Source organism: Lissotriton helveticus, chromosome 2_1 (assembly GCF_964261635.1).
Source record: "Lissotriton helveticus chromosome 2_1, aLisHel1.1, whole genome shotgun sequence".
NCBI classification, from domain to species: Eukaryota; Metazoa; Chordata; class Amphibia; order Caudata; family Salamandridae; genus Lissotriton; species Lissotriton helveticus.
Window position 1 is genome coordinate 1,138,859,346 of NC_136059.1, and position 21,892 is coordinate 1,138,881,237.

Here is a 21,892-nt window from a genome sequence, read left to right on the forward strand (position 1 = left end):
GCAGCAAATGCTGTAACAAAGTACTTCCACTATTACAAAATAGAGGAACCTCCTAATGAGTACACTCCTTTCGAGGAGGTGGAAGTACCACTCAAATTCCAAGAGCATTTGCTCTTATTTGATGGCGCCCTAAAACACAATAATCACATCACCAGGCTCGGTCCTTTAGGTAGACCAGGAGCAACGTGGCCGGTCCTAGCCGGATACACACCACATCCAGACATCAATGGGATGTCTGTAGCAGAGCTGTTAACACAGCTAAAACAATTAATAAAAATTCATAGACAATTAGTACAGTATGTGATGCGGACTTCAACAATTCAGCCAGCGATTAAACTTCCACAGCTGACCCCTCACCAGGGGAACACAAATAAAATTACACCACAGAACATCCAGTCTTGCCTAGGTAAAGTACCGGCTAAACGGGAACAAATACCATTCTGGTTGGCACAGAAAATCACCCAAATAGAGGCGGTGTTTCCTGACACCACCCCGCTAGAAAAACACAGGATTCTGACTATCTGTCTCCCAATGGGAATCGCACCACACATAGAGGACTGTGACACTTGGGGTACAGTCTTTGCTTCCATCTACACAAAAACGCACGGTGTTCCATCCATTTCGGTGATACCAGATGTGCTAAAACAAATTCAAGACGAATACGGTCCAGAACCTGCTTTAACTCTGGGTATGAAATTACTAAAAGACTTCAAGCAGGTCTCGGCTATATTATTAGCCAACATAAAAGGTGAAGCAGCAAACGTGGCGATCCGCCAGAGGTTAAAAGAGACAGATATAGCAGACCAACCAGCTGAAATTGCCAGAATCATAGAAAAATCCTATGAGGAACTAGGTAGAGATAGTTTAGGTGGAATTCCAGTAAAACCACAACTGACTGAAAGTCCAGAAAAAATATTTTTCAATAATAATTCACCAAAAAAGAACTGGGATGGGAATAAACAATCCAATCCTAAAGAAAAGAAATTCCAGTCCAGAGGAAGGTCTCCTAGGCGAAGAGAAAAATCTCCGAACCAAAGACACAGGTCACCCCAGAGTGACCCCTCTGGGTAAAGATATAACCTTAGAAATAGGGATAAGATAAAAAAAACCTGATAGATATCAAGACATTGATACACGTCCCTCTCAATCTTTTCAGACTTCCTCGCAGAAATCGGAAAGAAGAGGACGATCAGAACAAAGAGAAGAGCACGCCAAGTCCAAAGACAAGGAACCTGCTCAGCTAAAAAAGAAATTACAATTTCCAAAAAAGAAGGTAGCCAGTATCAAGGTAGTTAACAATGCCGAGAATTCTGAGGACACAACTGAAAAACGGGGAATGGGCTCAGACAATGCTAGACAGCGCAGCAGAAGTGAGCATAGCTCGCAAAGTCCTTATGAATCATCTGGAGACAGTGGACACGAATGAATATCTTCAAGTGGAAACTGCAGACACCAGGGTTAGCAAACCTCACAAGATATACGAAATAACATTACGTATAGAGGGAGATAAGACTAGGAAAATAAGGGGACTATTTTGGGATAACCTCTCCGAGGGCTATGACATCCTTCTAGCTGAAAAAGACTGGCCACCAGAGTTTGTCAGGGAGTGCCCTCATGGCGAAGAAATAATTATGCCTGCCTTCTCAAATCAAATTCCAATTCATAAAAAATACACACTTGCTAGAAAGTGGGCAGTGGCTCTAGCTCCTGCTTTATATAAAAATCACGTGGGATGGGATGAGGACTCTCCTCCTCACAAAATCCAGTTAAAATCACAACCGACTGCACAAAGGCAGTACCCAATTAAGCAAGAAGCTAAAAAACAGGTAAATGAAATACTAGATCAGCTAGAATACCAGGGGGTGATTGAAACTTGCACCTCACAAATGAACAACCCTTTGTTTCCGGTCTCCAAACCAGACAATTCATATCGTCTAGTTTTGGATTACCGACACCTTAACACATGTTGCAAAACTTTTGCAGTGCAAAACTCACACAGTGCTGCACTAATGAATAACATAGTGCGCAAAAAATACAAAACAACCTTAGACATCTCTAATGGATTCTTTTGTCAAAACATAGCACCAGAGAGCAGATATTTAACTGCATTCTCAGTAAATGGCACTCAAAAACAATTCTGTCGGTTAGCCCAGGGGTACAAGAACAGCCCGGGGGTATTCTCAGCGAGAGTAACAGAATTACTACAACTATATGATGATGAAGCATTATCTTATGTCGATGACATTTACTTAACAGATGATGACTTGGAGACTCACTTGAAGAGAGTGAACACCATAATACTTGGGTTCGCAGCAGAGGGTTACAAATTCAACTTTAAAAAATCCAGAATTGCCCATCTGACAGTCCTATTCTTAGGATATGAGTTATCAAGTGAAGGCAAAAGCCTGGCTGACAATTTCCTAGAGAAATGTGCCGTACTCCAAGCACCTAGAACACTAAAAAACTTACAGTCGATTCTAGGCTTCCTAAACTTCGGAAGAACATACATTGCAAATTACGCAGAAAGGGTCAAACCCCTTTATGATCTGATAAAACCAGATTTTAAAAGATCCAATTGGACTCAAATACACACAGAAATTTTGAGATCCCTACAAACAGACATGCTAATTAAAACAAAATTAGAAACACGTGATAACACACGCAATCTTGTGATTCGAGTCATCCCAGGGAGATGCGGATTCACATACCTGACCTCTAATGAGGGAGAAAAGGTACCAATTGCATTCAAATCACACTTGTACACAGAAGCTGAACAGAAATTCAGCAACAAAGAAAAAATTGTTCATGCAGTTCAAACCGCAATAGCTAGAGAGAAAGATCAAGCAGACGGTAGACATATCACAGTCAGAACAGCTGAATCAGCCTTTGAGGCATTAACAACACCGTGTAATTTACCAACAACAACATTGAATCCGGAATGGATACAATGGGTGAATTCAATCACAACGGACAAAGTATACTACTACTTTGATCAAGAACTTGAAGAAATGGAAAATCTAGAATATGAAAAAACATACCCTCTGCCAATCGACATTCTGCCCTTACGACATTACGCCTGTGTAATTTATACAGACGGACATGCTCAACCCCCCGTTTGGGGCGAACAGGCATACAACCCCACATGTGGGATTACAAAAGAAGTGTGGCGCGGAGGTAAACTAAAACCTCTATTAACAAAGACACACTCAGTAGAAACTAATTCAGAACAACAAACTGAAATATTAGCTTTGAAAATGGCGCTAGATAATGCGGATCGCGAATTCCCGACACTTATAGTGTCAGATTCATATTACTGCGTCAAATCATATAACAAAGATTTGCAGACATGGATTCGAAACGGTTACAAAGATGACACAGATGCACCAATAAAGCAGAAACTGCTCTGGGAACAAATAGCTCTTTTACAAAAAGAACTACCAAAGACTCACGTGACACACTCACTGAGTCATCAGCATGATGGCGTTCACGTTGTAGGGAATTCATTGGCTGAAACAGCCGCAGCGGCAGCCACTAAATCGGCTCCCGTAGTTCGAAAAAAGCGTACATTAAAATACATTGACGGTGAAACAGTGCTGGCGGTGAAAACGTCATCAAAAGGCGACTGCTCAGCGTTACCGATCAACTATCCACTCAATTATACATACATAATCGATGCAAACTCCGTCCCTTTTGCTCGAATCCCTGGAGTGGGGGATAGAGTAATTCCAAACATGGACAGGAGAAACTTGTTAATCGCAGACGCACATATGGGCGAGGGTCTCAGACACCTCAAACTAAAAGATTCTCTAGAAGAATTACAATCACGGTACTGGTGGCCAGGCATGAGCCTGCGTCACACCATGTTTGTAAAAAACTGCCCAAACTGCAACAGAGATCGCAGTGGGGAGAGAAACAGTTTAATACCTCGTCGTTCTACTCCAGGAAGAATCAGGAGTAAAAAGGAAGGGTTGCGATTAACATATACAGGCTAGTTCCACTTATAATGTAGATCACCAGCACTCGGCTGACGTCCGGACTGTTATACAAAGATTTGCGAGTCTAAATGGCATATACGCTAAGAGCATGCTACGTTTGACCATTGTCTTCACTCTAGCCCAACAGCCTGAGGGGAAACATGACCAAATGAGCATAGCCCAGCGGGAATCTTCTCACTTCCTTCCTGAGGGTACGGGATGGTGTAAAGAAAAAACCAAGGCATAATTTCTAATTTCTAATTTAAAACACTTGTAGAGCGCGGCGTACACCTTGCGGTTTCTTGGCGCTGGAGGTTCAGAACTGAGGGAGAAAGACCAAGGAAGGGTGGAATAAGTATTAGGCGGGGAAAGCCTGGCTGAAGAGGAACGTTTTCAGGTCTCTACGGAAAGAGAGATACTGAGTAGCAGAACGGAGGTTGTCTGGAAGTGAGTTCCAGAAGATAGGAGCCAGAGTTGAGAAGTTAGAACCGCCCCATTTTTTGCGTGAGAAGCGGGGGATCTGAAGAAGAGATTTGGAGGAAGACCGAAGATTTCTAGCGGGGACATAGGGTTTAATTAGTGAGGCGATGAAGGCGGGGGCAGTGCCCTGGCGGGCCTGAAAAACCATGCATCCTATCTTGAAGAGGGAGCGTTGTTTCACGGGTAGCCAGTGAAGCTCTTTTAGAAGGGGGGTGGAGTGGTGATAGCGTGGAAGGCCGTATATCAGCCTGGCCGCCTGGTTCTGGATGGTTTGGAGTCTACGCAGGCTATACGCTGGAATGCCATGATAGAGGGCGTTGGCGTAGTCCAAACGTGAGATGACCAGGGCGGCTATGATAATCTTAAGTGCCTGGGGAGAGAAGAAGCGGGAGACAGAGCGGATAGTTCGGAGAGTGAGGAAACAGGAGGAAACCACGGAACTAATTTGTGAGTGAAGAGTGAGCTGATTATTCATTTTAACACCCAGTGTCTTGACCACAGTGGAGGGGGATGGTGCCGGGCCAAGAGAGGGGGGCCAGAAAAGAGAATTCCAGGGGCTGGATGAACCACCAGTAAGAACCAACTCGGTCTTGTCGGGGTTCAGTTTAAGGTGGTTGTGGTTCATCCAGTCCCTGATGAATGTCATAGTCGACTGAAAATTAGAGACCGAGAGAGGAGAGGGGGACAGATCAAAGATGAGCTGGAGGTCATCCGCATAGTTATAAACAGTGACCTCCAGCTGCTGGAGTGCATAGATAAGAGGAAAGATATAGAGATTAAAGAGTAACGGAGAGAGAGAAGAACCCTGGGGAACACCACAGGTGACAGGGAGAGTGGTGGAGGTGAAATCGCCCAGACGGACCGCCTGAGTGCGGTCCCTCAGAAAGGAGGAGAGCCAGACCAGAGCTGATCCCCCGATACCAGCCGCCTTGACACGGGCAAGTAGGATGGTGTGGTCCACCGTGTCAAAGGCGGCGGAGAGATCAAGGAGGACCAGTGCCTGGCGGTTGTTATCATCCATACCCTTTCTGAGGTTGTCCAGGACTGAAACTACGACCGATTCGGTCGAATGCCTAGGGCGGAATCCTGCCTGGCGAGAGGCCAGCCCCCCATTCGCCTCGGTGTGAGCGCTCAGTACCGCGGTGACATGGCGTTCCATCACCTTGCCCAGAAAGGGCAGCAGGGAGATGGGGCGAAAGTTAGCCGAAATGGACGGGTCCGCTCCGGGTTTCTTCAGCAGAGGTACTATAGTGGCGGCCTTGAGTGCAGGGGTCACGACACCCTGAGCCAAGGAGCTATTGAGAAAGGCGATAGGGGGATCAGGGCAGCTAGAGTATATTTGCTGTAGGATGCGTGCGGGGCAGACGTCCGCCGGAGACCCCGACTTAACTTTAGGGAGTATTGCCAGAAAAGATTCCTGAGTAAAGGGAGGGATGAAGGTGAGAGGGTTTAGGACAGTGGGGGGGGAGGGATCAACAAAAGCAGAGGAGGGTGAAGGGATATTGGCCTTGATAGTTGTGATTTTGTCCAAGAAATAGTGGTTAAGTTGATCACAGAGGGGCTGGGAGGGAGGGATTTGGGACGAGGTTCGGTCCGAGAATGCCAGGTCATTCACAATGCCAAAGATTACCCTGGGTTTGTTGTCGGCAGACGTTATTTTCGTAGAGAAGTGGTCGGTTTTTGCAGCCAGGATTGCTGTTTTATATTTAGCCAGTGATGCCAGGAAGTGAGTTTTAGATGAAAGGCTATAATCTTTCCTCCACTGCCTCTCCGCCCGTCGGGTGCTCAGTTTGAGTTCTTTTAGGTGGTCATTAAACCATCTATTGGAGTCCTTGAGTCGACGGATTGAAATGCGACGTAGGGGAGCCACTGAGTCACAGCCTCCCGCCAGCCAGGTGTTTATGGCCTTGGCTTGAGAGGCAGATGATAGGCCAGAGAAGGAGGGAATGGAATTACGGAGCAGGGAGGTCAAGGAGGGGAGATCGAGCCTGTTCCAGTTCCGTGCCCAGGTGTTTTTGGCACGCGGTGTTCTGGAAATAGGGTTGTGTAGGATGGAGAAGGAGATGAGGGCATGGTCGGACCAGGGGCATGGAGAGACAGCCACCGAGGCCAATGGAAGGTTGAGCGACCAGACCTGGTCAAGTGTGTGCCCGTGGGAGTGAGTGGGGTCAGTTATATGTGGGGTGAAGTTGAAAGATAGTAAGGATTCTGTAAATTCCTTTGAGGCCGGGCACTCGTGTGGGTCAGCGGGCCAATAATTAAAATCCCCCAGCACCAAGACCGAGGCGTAATTGACCACCAGATTGGCCAGTAGGTCTTGAAAAGCTGGTAGAAATGAAGGTGAGGGCTGAGGAGGACGGTACACAAGAAGGCAAGTGATGGGAGGGGAGGATAGGAGGGAGCGGACTACTAAGAAGTCAGCAGGGAGCATAGGGGGAAAAGGAAGTGATTGAAAGTGCAGATCGGACCTGGCGATTAAGGCTACCCCACCGCCAGCCCTGCCCGCCGGGCGATCGGCACGTAGGGCCACGTAGGAAGGCGGAAGGGTAGCCAGGAGAGCGGGGAGGGAGGAGTCGCAGTACCAGGTTTCGGTCAGGAGCAGTAAGTCTGGTTTCTCAGAATCGAGTAGGACGTACAGCTCGTGTTGGTGCTTGACCGCTGACCTGGTATTAAGTAGGATGACAGATAGTGCTGGGGTCGTGGGGCAGGGATCGGCGAGGGGGGGGCAGGGTGACAGGGGGGTGGGTAGCAGGGGAAGCGGAGATGTAGGGAGGGTAGGGGCAAGGCCTAGTGCAGAGACGAGTCTATGGACGGAATCCGGGAGAGGCCAGGGGCCTTGGAGGGCGACGAGGTCCTTAGACGTGTAGGACAGAATTTTGGCATAGTGACGTGCCCCTGGCCCCGTCCGGCCGCGGACGGGCGCAGACGGGCTTGACTTATGCGCGACTTCGGCGCGAAGTCGGCGCTCCCGCTGCGCTCGTCCGCTGCGCGTACTGAAATGACACATTGTTATAGATGGCCGTAAGGGCGGGAAGTGGGCGTGGCCTGAAGGTGGGCGTGGCCAGCCGGCAGGAGGGCGTCACGTGAGCGCTTGATCCGCTACACGGAGCCCTCGAGGTGCAACAGAGCAGATAGCAGCAAATAAAGTTTTAAAATCACAATATTACACAGTAAAAAGAGAGCGTCTCCCGGCTTTCCGCCTCAGGAGATGTGAACCCAGCGAGCGCTCGAGAACTGGCGCTTAAGAAGGGCGGGAAGTGGGCGTGGCCTGAAGGTGGGCGTGGCCAGCCGGCAGGAGGGCGTCACGTGAGCGCTTGATCCGCTACACGGAGCCCTCGAGGTGCAACAGAGCAGATAGCAGCAAATAAAGTTTTAAAATCACAATATTACACAATAAAAAGAGAGCGTCTCCCGGCTTTCCGCCTCAGGAGATGTGAACCCAGCGAGCGCTCGAGAACTGGCGCTTAAGAAGGGCGGGAAGTGGGCGTGGCCTGAAGGTGGGCGTGGCCAGCCGGCAGGAGGGCGTCACGTGAGCGCTTGATCCGCTACACGGAGCCCTCGAGGTGCAACAGAGCAGATAGCAGCAAATAAAGTTTTAAAATCACAATATTACACAGTAAAAAGAGAGCGTCTCCCGGCTTTCCGCCTCAGGAGATGTGAACCATAAAGCAATCTATAGCGGAAAGGATATTAGGTTCGGGAGCTGGGTGGGTCAAACATCTAATAAGTGTCCAACGTAGTCTCAATAACTTGCCAAGAAATTCTCTGAAGGGATTCAGTGCGTACGAATTATTATTTGGAACTAGGATGATGATCTCTGACATTGATAGTCAGACTTCAGTGGTGAAAGAAAAAAGCTTTGATATCAAAGACCGTTTGGCTATTTTGCAGGACTTAAACAAAACAAGAAAAGACCTGAGCAACATAAAATTGAAACAACAGCCAACAACCACTGAAGAACCACCACCTGTCCCAGCAAGACCTGTCTGGATTCCAAAAGTCGGGGATCTAGTCAGGGAGAAGATTGCGGTAAAGAAGGAATTTGGGCCTTCTTACAGAAAAGCAGTTCCTGTCTTGTCTGTCAACGGGACAAGATCAGTTGTACTACCGCCACTTGCTGGTAAAAAGGAGAACCGAGTTGTATCCATCGACCTGGTAAAACCACAATCATGTGGCCGATAACAAACAGTAGGCCAAGTGGACTCCCAATAAGTAGCAGAACACCAAGGTTTGCTACCAGTACAGAGGTCCTAACAAAGAGGCTCATCACATTCGAAACGCCTACAGAAGAACAACAAGGACTATGCAACAATGCAATAGAACTCAGACCTCTGAAAACCCAAATAAATACATTTAGCAGAGACACACCAATCTATAATGAAGTACCAAGTGAAAATGCAAGAAACAGAAATCCTGAAGCAATTGGAACAATTGACAGAACTGCATCCGGCTACTTCATAAACTTCGATGATTCCTCTGAAAGCCTCAGTGAATCAAAGACACAGCCATCATCAAAATCCTTTAAAGATAAAGCTAAGGAACTTTTGAAACAACTGAAAGAAACATATCTGATTTCTCCATGGATTGAATTTTGGGTGGGTTTTGGTGCATTTATCCTCATACTTTGGCTCATCATGGTACTTACTTTGGGACGCTTCATTGAGGGAAAATATGCTAAAATGGACACAGCAAGTCAGAAAATCAACTTGATCCTCAAACCACACACATCTTCACACGTCGAGAAAAGAGAACTTTCTTCAGCCAACTTCACAGCCAATCCGATACCTGGTGGGGTAGCCTGGGACAACACTGACTATGAAATTTATGGTCCGGTCGAGATCCTGAAATATCCACACCAAATTAAGATCTCCTTGAGTGACTTTGTAAAACCAAACTCATTTGCTGATGATTGGGACTTCGAAAGCATTAATAATATGATGTCTGATTTAGTAATGTCTGCTAAATTTACCAAACATGATTATTTGCAGGGTTCTACAAATTATGATAGTATGTATTGCTATAACCACTATGGTAACCATTTTTTACATAGATCTGCACAACCTAGAAATGTTTTAAATTATAATCAATGGGAACATTGTGCAACACCTCCAAAAGGGAGCTCAAGAACCGTTTACGACAAATATTCATATTTTTCAGGTTTTAACACAAGTAATGCTGAAACATTCTATTTTAAATTGTCAAACAAAACAGGGACCAAGACCATGATAACCAACACACAATTGTTATATTCAGACTCATTCTTTGAAAAAATGAATACTTTTGGTTTTGATTATTGGGACAAAAATGTTGAATTGAAAAGTGTTTGGGGTACAAAAGAATGGCAAGTACAGGGTATAGAAGCTTTGTTTAGAGCCTGCATGATCCCAGAACAAATGATATTTTTAAATGACACTGTTCAACAAACCACCTGTCTTGGCTTAGCCAAAATCAAAGATTTAATTAAACCGTCTATTCCAAAGCCAACAATGTTTAGCAATAGCTCTGATACAGATGAAGAGATAGACGTAAACCATATATTAAACCAAAACAGAACACATCCTGATTGGAAACAATGGTTGATCTGGCCCACAGATACAAATAACTGTCAAGACAGATTCCTGAACAAAACACAGGGGTTCAAAATGACCAGGCCAGACCCTAGATATCCTCAAAGACATCACCCAGGGATAATAACAACCTACAGTGTGGGCAAACTATGCCTTCAGTGGCTACAAACTTCCACACTGGCAGAAATTAAGCAACACCTAACTTTACTTACTGATGGTGCTGACTTGCGTGATTTCACTTTGGGACCACGCAAACAGCGTCAAAAGCGTTTCATAGCAGCCTCTGTATATGCAGCATACAATGAGGCCTGGAAGGTTACTCAAATTGAAACAGCAGAGAGAATACGGGAAATTGACCGTATTAATTTGGAAAAATCACTTTCTGTAGTGGACAATGTGTTAATGACTCTGTCCTCCAGAATTTTTTCTTTGGACAGCATTGTGTCGTCAGCAATCGATATATTATCGCAAGACTTACTGTTATTACAACACGGTCAGTCACAATTGCGTTCTATTGTACAGCTTGGCTGGACGTTACAAAATCTGCGTTCAGGCTATGTGCCTTGGCGTTTAATCAACACAACGTCACTATTCCAAATCTTTAACCTTACTGATAGACAAATCGGTATGGCACAAAAGGGTGCTGATTATACAATCTTGAGCATTGAAAAACTAGAAAGATTACCAATGACAATGTCAGAACGACCTGTCAGTGAATGGATAATACATGGAATAATAAATATTCCAATCTCAACCTTCAGGTTTCAATACTGCCAAAAATATATACAGGCTGGCATGTACGAGAAATTGGGAAAGGGGTACCTTAGAACAACATGGAACCTGCCCTATTCACATGCATGTGTCAGTAATAAAGGACAGAAAGTGTTTCTTAGTGGCAACAATTGTGCGATGTCACTAAGTGGCACACTTCTGTGTAACGGAATTAGTTTGCATGGAGCCTGTGAAGGGAATTCATACAACCTTTCATGTCACCAGCAAGGCGCACCTGCAACAGAAATAGAACCATTCTTTCAAAGACTCTATAATGGGAGTTACATTCTAATTGTAGACCGCAGATGTTGTAGTCTTATGCCCGGGACTCCTTATCTAGTAACTACGACTGCGAAGGTCAAGTGCTGTGGACGCTCGTTGTTCCCCAGCTCCTTCCCAGACAGGGAGGCAAGGGCATGGCCCGATTTGAAAATTACTTCTATTCGAATAGATACTTTAAGCAGAATGAAAACAGTCCTTCTTCAGACGCCTACCAGGCTCTCGTCATCAAAAGAAACGTATGATCTACAAGTCGCAAGGACGACTGCAGAGATACATACATTATTATCAACTAATTCCCCCGTACATTTCGCGGAAATCCTGAATGAAATCTTAAATATTTCTGATACCAATGGGGTCTCAAAGGTATTTAAGACAGTATTTTCGATAGCATTAACACCATTCAAAGCCATACTGGGTATTTTTCCAGATTTCGTCCATTCGATTTTTGGCGGACTTCCCCTGATCCTGGGACTAATTGCAGGAATCCTATTCTTAGTCCTTATTTTTCGTTATGGCAACCCATGTCACAGACAAAACTCTTGCGACAAGGGAAGAAACAATCCTAGCCATTGGATACCGGGACCGGATATCAAAAATCCTGGGACTCTCCCGGCTTAGAGACCTGAACATGACTTGGTTTCTATCATTTCGACCAATGTGGCAAAGATGTGTTTTACCTGTATTAAGGTGTCTGCTATGCGGAGAAGAATGCGTGTTAGACACCTGTCTGACGCTACAATCGGATGCGCCAATGGATGCAGAAACATTGTTGAGCCCGATCAAGGTTCATGCTTTGTGCTGCCCTCAAAGGCTACCAATCCTGATGACGGCATTCGTGGAAGCTTCACCACTACGATTGATGGGTAGTGAAGTTCAAGATGAAAGCAGCATCGATCAGGTACGACCTTCTGTCAGTAATGCAAATCAGAATGTCAATGGAGACAATCATGCGCAAGAATGCATGATTACACCTATTTCCGAGTTAGTGGAACTTTCCCAGGAAGCTGTTGACAGTTTTTTCGAAAGCCTAAATGATATGATGTTCTCACCCGAACAGAAATAGAGACTTTTGAGCAAGCTCGCACACGGTGTTCCCTGATTTCGGCCTTCAACTTTAAAAATAAAGTCACATGAACACTTTCGCTCCAGTTCACGGACAGCAGTTTTTCCAGCAGCCCCAAATATTTTTGCATATTTTTCGGGACACTATCTTCTGCTTAAAGTAAGAACTATTCTTAGAGAACTAAGGTTTCTAAATTTTAGATAGCTTATAGACATTAGCTGCCCGCTGATACGTTCATAAATATTTTATTCTGTGATGGAATGGTCTCGAACCTTTTTTCTGTATTAAGAAGCCATTTCATGTGTAATTCTCATATACCAAATAAGCAATAATGTATACAAATGCGTGATTACTTTGGCATTATTCTACAGCTTGAGTGCATACAATATATATGTCTGCAATTTTTCAGTATATTTGAAGAATTTCAAAATGCATTTATGTATTTTGGGGTGGTAAGGTATACACACTACTCTATAGTATGTTGTACTATGTTATACTATGCCTAGATTAGTAAATATGACCATAGTTAGCGTGGAGTGGGTGTCATGTATTCCTATAGGTCCTGAATCGATCCCCCTATTCCTGACCCTATTCTAGTTAAACAAACTAACAAGTTAACTAGCAGTCAGCCCATGAGGCAGAAAATCCCCATGATGCAGATACCGTTATCTGACGCAGTCACACTACGGCACAGGAACGTGTTATCTGATTAGGTCATAACGCTTGCGATCTAATTAGACAAGCGATATTCCTCCAGCCCCTGATAAGGCATACGGAGTTCTCATAACAAATCAAACCTATGACAACCTGGGCAAAACCCTGCGGCCATTGTTTTGATTTCACCGAGAACTTTAGTAAAAGAATGTGCTAACGAGCAAGTCGTATGACATCCTTATTGACGTATCTATGTCCATCCTTACGTCAATCTCGGCACCTTAAAGGTATAAATATTACCGATCTTGCCCTATGCAAACACACGCGTGGTGACGAGACGGAGCAGCCATACTTGCCGAAGCCAAGAGCAGAGCAGACCCCGCTGGCAGCAGCCCCGCCTTCCTGACGCGCTGAGAGACGCGCTGCTTTCTCCTGCCGAGAAATCCAGCCCCGGCGTTTCTGGGTAGCCCTCGCAGGCAGCCTGGAATATCGAGACCAGAGAGAGAGATACCATTCCTCATTCATCCTAACTTCCAGGGACAGAACTGAATAACCCCTCACAGAGAATTCTTTAGTTATCCACTTGGCAAAAACAAACTTAACTTAAACTGTAACTTTCTATTCCCGCCCACGTATTAGACTTAGGTCAGGTACACGGGGTAGGCGTATCTAGAAACACCAGTTGAGTACGTTTAGTCAAATGTATATGTGTATGTAATATATTTTACTCATTTTAAAACATCATATGGCTTAGAAACCATATCAATGTTTTTACAGTATTACTTTATACTATTGCTTTTAATGTATGCACTTTACTTAACTATAAGTATTGCAATAATATCGATCCATTTCTCTTGTATGAGAAAAGAGACTGATCAATAAATAACACCTTTTTATTGAACACGCCCGTCTCTTCCTTTTCTCTACATTCTGATGAGACTAAGAATGCACGTACTGACTGAGTAAAATAAATTGCCTTTTGTTCACACGACTCTCGAGATTTACTCTTGATTAGGGGAGAGCAAAGTTGTCATGTTCTATGGTTGTCAGAAACTGTGGGGTATATTACCAACAACTAGCGATAATTTTTGTCTCTAACTTGTTTAGAGACAAAAATTATCGCCGCACATCGGCGATTTTTATCGCAGATAAACCTTACTATTAGCAAGGTCTATCGCAAATGCGATAAAAAACGCCCGCAATGCATGAATATCGCTGAAAAGTCAGCGATATTCATGCATTATCGAGCAAATGCTCTTAGCCATGTTATCCACCTCCCATTGGATAACATGGTGAAGAACTGCTCAGGGCAGGTGTTAGCTTTTGGAGATATTCGCGCTTAGCGCGAATATCTCCAAAAGTTGGTAATAGGAGATAGCGATGTTAGCGACTGTTTCCAGTCGCTAACATCTTGGCACGCCCACTTTGCATGTCATTAGTGATAAATATCACTGACATGCAAAGCGGGGCCCAAGATGGTCGCTATCTCCTATTAGCTATCACTAACTGGTGTTAGCGACAGCTTGGTAATAGGGAGATAATTTTATCTCCGCTTTCTTGGCTTTTAAAGCCAAAAAAGCGGAGATAAACCCCTTGATAATATACCCCTAAATCCCTTCTTGTCTAATCAGGGAAGTTAATTCCTCCTTGAACATTCGAGAAAGTTTCTAGTGAACTCTGAGCTAAGCTGGCAAACCCAAAACTTTAAGTCTAGTATCGACAGTAGTAGACCTAGTTAACGTCTGGCCTAGGCCTTTACTGCTGTAGGTATTATTCCAATGCGCAGAGCCTATTGGGATGATAGGAGCTACACTACACTTGCACTTATGTCTCTTTCCCATTATGCCCCTAGGTGTAATCCTGACAGTACTCCCCGGTCTCCCCGAGATTACTCCCCCCTCCTGATTTTTGTTTGGCTTTTGGAGATGTGTGCTATGAATGTTTTTAACTAATATCGGGACATGTACAAAAGCAGCAGTCTCAGGACCTCTCTGAATATTTATGGATCTCTTGTAAAGAAACATACAGATTTGCACTTATGTCTCTTTCCCTGTATGGCCCTAGGTGTAATCCTGACAGATGGGCTACTATTGTTTGTTTGCTCTTGCTGTGTTAGGAAAGGGGGGTGGCTGAAAGCATTAAATTACTAGCTTCTATACCAGGCTTTGCAATCTGAGTGGTGGTTACAACAATACTAGTTTGATAGGCCAGCAACCATGAGTTCCCCAACAAAAAAAGTTGTCAGTCCTGGCTTAGTGCTGATAGGCCCGTGTATGAGATTGGGCGAGTGATGTCTTTGCCCACATAGGGAATGTCTCATGATGACCAAGTGCAGCTGAAAGACTATGTGTCCGCTACGCTCTGTAGCAGCAAGAGATCATAGTGCCAGGACCCACTTTAGTAAAAGTCTACTTATCCACCAGGTATACCAGGAAGGCCTTCACTTCTCTCTTGAATACAGACAATTTAAGAAACTACCACTGGTCTGTCTACAACTCATAGCCCTTCTTGTTACGCTTCCTGTGGTGGAGAACTTGTTGACCTTGGTAGAAGGTACCACCCAGTTTGCATGGGTGGATTTCAGGTTGAGTGTCATGATTGTAAATCTGGTAAGAGGGTGAGACATGAGATCTGTCTGCAAGGGACCAAGAGGATCTTCAATAGTTTCTGAGCAGACCTTCGCTGGAAGAGGTGTTGTTGATAACTACATGTTCCTGGGCATGACATCAACTTCTTTGCTTGTGATGGGATGTTTTTGGGAGGGAATTATCACAACACTCTTTTTGTTTTTAGTGCAATAGCCCATTTTATTTACAACTGGCAAGTAGAGTACCTAGCCCTTTGGTTGAGCTGCCCAAGCTACCCTGTCAACTGGGCTAACAACGGTTCTAAACCAACCTGCCTCCCCTAAGTAAACTCAAACTCCAACTTCTCATCCCCAAACACTTCTGAACTGCACACAACTTTTGAAATGCCATGAGTCTTTGTAGTCCTTGCTCCTGAACCCACATTAACCATCTTGTGGAGCCTGCCATTCCTTAGACCAGGCACTCGTCTTGTCCCAAATCTTGTTCTTTGCTCAGTCTTACACTAACCCATCTTTCCCCCAATCAGCTGAACTGATAGCCTTTCTCTGGTTCCCATTAAGTGACAACGGTACACAACAATAACAGCACCATAACAATAAAATGCCCTCTTCCAACCCACAGGGTTGGAAGGTGGACTTCAGGATAGTGTGTTCGCTGTTGCACTCCCTGACTCTACATGGGCGGCCCTAGGGCCTTCACATCAGTGCACCATTCCCTCCCCTCCCTCCCCACCACCCCAAGCATGAGTGTGCCACCTGCACTCAGGCCCTGATTGGGAGGAGATGATTACACTACTCCAGTCCTCTTGCTTTGAGTGCAAAAGGCTGCTTTATTTACAAATGGCATGCAAAGCACCTAGCACTTAAGTTAACCAGCACAAGCTATACTGTCAACTGCGCTAACAAAAGGTTCTAAACCAATCCACCTTCCCCATGTAACTCCCACCCCTAACATCAGCTGAACAGTTTGCCTTCTTCGACCAACAGTCATTTCTGTCCCCCTAACTCAGAGCTTCGTACTTCTTTCATCCTCCCTTCCAATGACCTCACCAACCCTTTAAATACAGGTTATTTCCTGCCTCAGATAAGTGTATCCTATTTTGCCTGAAGAAATGAGGAGACTCATAAATGAATGCTCTGATGCACTATTACCCAAACCCCTCTTGCTGCTCACATGTTTCTGTACTTTCCTAAAAGCCTAACATGTCTTGGGCATTCATCAGGGTTAATAACTGGTTAGGGCCACCCACGTAGAGTAAGCGAGTATGGTAGTTCCTACCAATCGGCTGTTGGTAGGGGATCGGTAGGATCCAAATGGACATTTCTCCTTGAGGAATGTATGACTACAGGAGGTGCCCCCACTCAACAGACAATAAGGTAAAATGCCACTAGAGCATAGGTATCTAAGCCAGATTCTAACCTTAGAGATGTAGGTCCTCTCTGTGTTTTCTAACAACCCTCTTACCCTCACTTTCTGATAGGGCAGAGGAGCAGTCATTAAACCTGATGAATACCCAAGACCTGTTACTCTTTTCGGAGAGGGCAGAAACCTGTTGGATAACGTCAGGGGTATGCAAGGATCATACCATCCATTTCCATACCTCGCTATTAACTAACTGAAATCTTTTTATCTATACCCTGGGTACCACGGTAATAATAGGATACTTTTGTAGTATATCCTAAATTATTTTTAGTTAGCAACTGGACCCTTGTTATCCAGAAAAATATAAGAATTTCTAACAACTCCCTTAGGTTAGCCCAACCCAAGGTTGAGTCCGCCCCGGTGGTATCCTCCTACCAGTGTGGGATGAGGTGGCCTATGATGAAGCATGTCACATTACGTGAGTGAGCCCACCTTGTGAACTTTTGGACCGGTTTTGGATTCATAATCCTCATCAGCCAGGCTATCTTGAATCCAGTGGCCAAGTGAACAAGGGACTCACATCTGAGCATACCCTGCCACACTTAGGGCGAACAAAGCGATACAAAAGGGGATGATGGACGGAGCGTTTGAACAAATCAAACACTCACCCCCAGTCAACTGATCTGGGTTTAATCCATCACCATTCTTTAGTTCACTCAGCCACCCCAGTTCAGACATGGCTATATGCAAATCAGTCTGACCCTGTGCCTCAGTGTCTAACCCAGGGTGGTGTGGAGTGCAAAAAAACGATGGATTTAGGCCCAGATCCTTGTACTGGGGTGAATGTATGACATTGTTCTACATTCTGTCCATCAACTGTGTTTTTTCCCAAAATAAGGACAGCATGACATTATTGTGTATTATAGTTACTTGAGAGGCAGGAGTTGGCCCATCTCAGCCTCTTTTTCTCCCTTAGTGTTATATAAGGATATCTCTTCAATCACTGCAGCATTGCCTCCGGTATAACCAGAGTATCAGCCCTTTGCCACCACTCCTTCTCAAGCCACCCTGCCCGACTCACCATGGGAAGGTTGCCCCCTGCTGTGCACTGCAGCTGGGAGTGCCTGCCTCCGCACCTGGAAAAGTCATGGTGAAACTTGCAGGAGCACCGGTAACAGGCTCCCATGTTAAAATTCCAGCAAGCCCCGGTGCAGGCTGCTTGCCTGTCCCATCCCCCCACTGTGGGCGGGGTGACTCAGATAGGAAGTCCACTCACATTAAGTGCCATCAGCGCAGGTCTCATAGGTGTCATGTACCATAGCCAGAGAAATGCTCCTGGCCAATATTCCCCATGATTTCGTTGACATGACGTTCTGAACTGCTTATCATATCTTAACCATGCCAAGCCCCAAAAACTGATGCTAGTTGTCCTAATGACACCCATGTACTTCCATAAGGCCACACCTTGCTCCAGGGACTTTTCACAGCAGACGCTTGTGTACTTAGTTAACAGGGCCATCCTGGTATCAGTGTTAGTGGGCACCTTCAGCCTCTTAGCTAGCTCCGTTTCCTCTACTTTCGCACCTACTTTGCTTATCGTCTCTTTATGCAGCAATTTAAACAAATCAAAATATTATTTTGCTCAACTTTCATCCTTGGTCGTCTGCATCAAATGACAACCCAAGTGAGTTATCTACACCCATATACAGCAATACCACATCGCTCCACTTTGTTGTGATTGCATCCTCCACAGAGTCCCCCATTGCAGCTTCCTCCTCTGAGTTATTCTCCTTCTACACCACCTGTGTTGCTGCAGTGTCTTTCATTTTGCTGAACCAACCCTAGCAATCAGTTCCACACTCAACCCAACTGTTGAGCCCTGCCCGCATCATGCTGCTCCATGCACCTGCCCCTTGTTTTCCAGCTACCCCTTTTCCGAACCCACGATTCCCACCATACTTTCGGCAACCTCTCAAAATTCCCAGTGCCACCGAAACACCCGGTTCCCTGAAAGCCCTGACCCCTTCTTTCTACCAGTATCCCCCGAGTCCACCGAGCCATCATTATAGTCACCTCCTGGCCCCCAGCTGTCTTTTATCCTTGTTTGTCACCACCCGATGCTGATCTGGTCCATGCCATTCCCGGACATCTCTTGCCCTTACCCTTCCTGCCTGGGCTACCCTCCCCACTGCCTGAAGCCTCCCCTCCACCTGTTTCCATTCCGTACTTTGGCTACCATTGTCCTGAGCTCATCACAGGCCACTGCCTGACCCTTCTTCCCCTGAAAAGAAGGCCCCAACCTCCTGGCTGCCACTGTCATCTGCACCAGACAGGTACTCATTCGTAGACAAGGCACCACTTGGCCTTTTGCCACTTCCCCAGTATGCCCCTCATTAGGCACTTATAGCTCAATGATCCTTACCGCCACTGATCTGGGAGCAGCCCTGTGCTCCACCGCCTGTACAGACGTATTTGCCCGCCCCCATTCCTCACCTGCAGTCCTTCCATGGCTCCTGCACTACTGATAGCCCTGTCTGCCGCCTCCTGCTGCCTCAGACCCTGTTTGGATTGCAAATGATTGTTCAGGAACCCCCAATCCTCCCACGTGGAGAGTGAGCCTGCAACAGGGCTCCTACCCCTTGCCAAAGAACTTCTTGCCTTGGGAAGGTATCTAGGGGGCCTCCCTAGCTACTCGGGGGCCCCATCCTGCCATCATCCAAGGTAAGCTGCCGCTGCCAGACTGCACCATCCCTGGGCCCTCCAGCTCCTGCTTGCTGATTAATTTCCAGAAGAAGTGGCGCCTTGAAGTCCTCTACAACCCACCTCCCTCTTGGCCCGAACGCGGGCCATATGAAGTCTCAGTCCTTGGGGAGGATCAGTACTAGCAGCGCTTGCACCTCTCTCATTCACCAGGGTGCTGATCCTTGATGGCCTAGACTTCAGTCGAGACCCTCTCACTGATGCACCAATCTGACTCAGCTCCCTACGCCACTCCTCCTCAAGGTGTTATCCCTCAGCGGCCTCACATCAGACTCACTGTGTGATGTTGCAAAATTCTTGCTCCCTACCACGACCTGCACTAGGACCAGCTAGGTCCTCTCTTCCCACTTTTTCTGCCTCAACCCTTGCTCCTCTAGAACTCCTTGTCCAATATCTGCCCGCCCTGTTTCGGTGCCACTGTTTTTCTGACAAGCACTAGAAGGGGATGTAGTAGCAACCACCCTGATCGGGGTCACCCGCACGTCTCCAACATCTGGGAGGCAACCCACAGCCAAAATATCACTGCTGTAACCCCTGCAGAGACTGCACAGCGTGGGAATCAGCAAACAGTTTGACCCCCCCGACGATCAATGCAAGGGGAAGCACTTCAACGCTTCCAAAAGTATGAATGTTCACTGAATTTCCAGTTCTGGGTAGGCGATTGGAGCCATCAGTGTGCCATTAAATCCCAAAATGACTGCCTTATATAGGCTTCATTAAGGTAGTCTTGCACCTGAAAATGTGAAAAATTGCCACTATTGGTAAATATTTAGGACTTCAATAACTGCATCACGAATTCAGCTTGGTGACAGGCACAAAGGAAAGAGCGCTGGCTGCCGTACACGCTGACACTACATGGATGGCCCCACAGCTGCTAAAAAACGGTGATGTTGTTGTCCTCTGCCCAGTCAAGGAGCCTATTTACGACCACATGGCCAACTATTTTTTGCACAGTGTCAATAAGGCTTATTCGCCTATAGTTACCTGCCTGAGCACGATCTCCTTTTTTAAACACTGGGATAATCACGGCACCCCGCCACGATGCCGGGACCTCAGCACCTTTAGCAATGAAGTTGATAAGTAAGTAAATATATTAACACCATCGCTCCTTGTCGTTTAAGAAAATATCAGCAGGGACGCCGTCTAAACCTGGAGCACGCCCTCTATTCACTGTATTTAGGGCAGACATAGTCTCTTTGTAGGTAAAGAGATTACCTTGGGAAAAAGACTGGGTAATACTGTCCTCGGCTGTAATCTGGTTATTAGCAGCGTACTGGGAGCTAAAAAATTGTACCCAGTCGTCTTGGGGGACATTGTTATTAATGGGGTCCTCAACTCTCTCACGCCCCCATTTAACAATGTTCCAGAACAGTCTGGAATCCTTCCTGTCACTAGCTCCTTTCAAATTACACCAATATTGCTCATCCCAGGCTCTCTTTGCTTTCGCTATGCAGATTTTATAATCCTTTCTGGCTAGGCGGATGGCCTCTGGCTCCCTCATCTTAATGGCGTGACCCAGAGCAAGTCGTGCTGCCCTGCATTCGGCATTATACCATTTTGCACTTTTGCAAGCTCTTGCCCCGTTGCGCTTAGCAGGTTTCAAAAAATTATTTTTGATCTTGCCAAAAAGGGTATCATGAATATTGACCACGTCCCCCAGTCCAGAGGGAGAAACGCTAATCAATTCCATGGCCAGTATAGCTTTATCAGCTTCAAGGTTAATGTTATCGATGGCCTGTTGGTTAGTCACTACGCTAGCCCATCTGAGCCTACGCATGTCATTACCTGGAATAATTAGAGGTGGTACAAGAGCATTAGGGCAAATTGAATCATTCCCAGCAGGCCACCATTTATGCTCCACACATAGGGGATTGTGGTCACTCTCGGGTCTCACAACAACCTCCATGTCGCAGACAGATGGCCATAACGTCATACTACAAATTACATAATCTATTCTGCTTTGATGTCTCCCGTTATCAAATGTCATAGAGCCTTTTTTATCCAATGCTGTTCTTCCGTTCAAAGCTCTTAGACCTTTTTCGAGACACATAGCATTCAGACCTATTATGTCCTCAGTCCAGCGTGTGACTGGCTTCAATTCTAACACAGAGATACTCCAATGGGAGTCCTCTTCGGCTCCAAGGAAGGCCTCGTCAATGACCAAAGGCTCAAAAGTCAGATTGAGGTCACCTGCTATAACGATATTATTGTCATGCGAGTATGTGTCAAGAAGGTTACTCAAGGCAATTAAAACCTCAGATCGACCAACCTTAGCACTTCTGGCATATACATTATAAATATCAAGTGAACCTGAAATGTCATTGGTTATCCTGATTAACTGGATATCATTGTGACTAGTCACCATACTTTTGATTGTTAGTTTAAGGGACT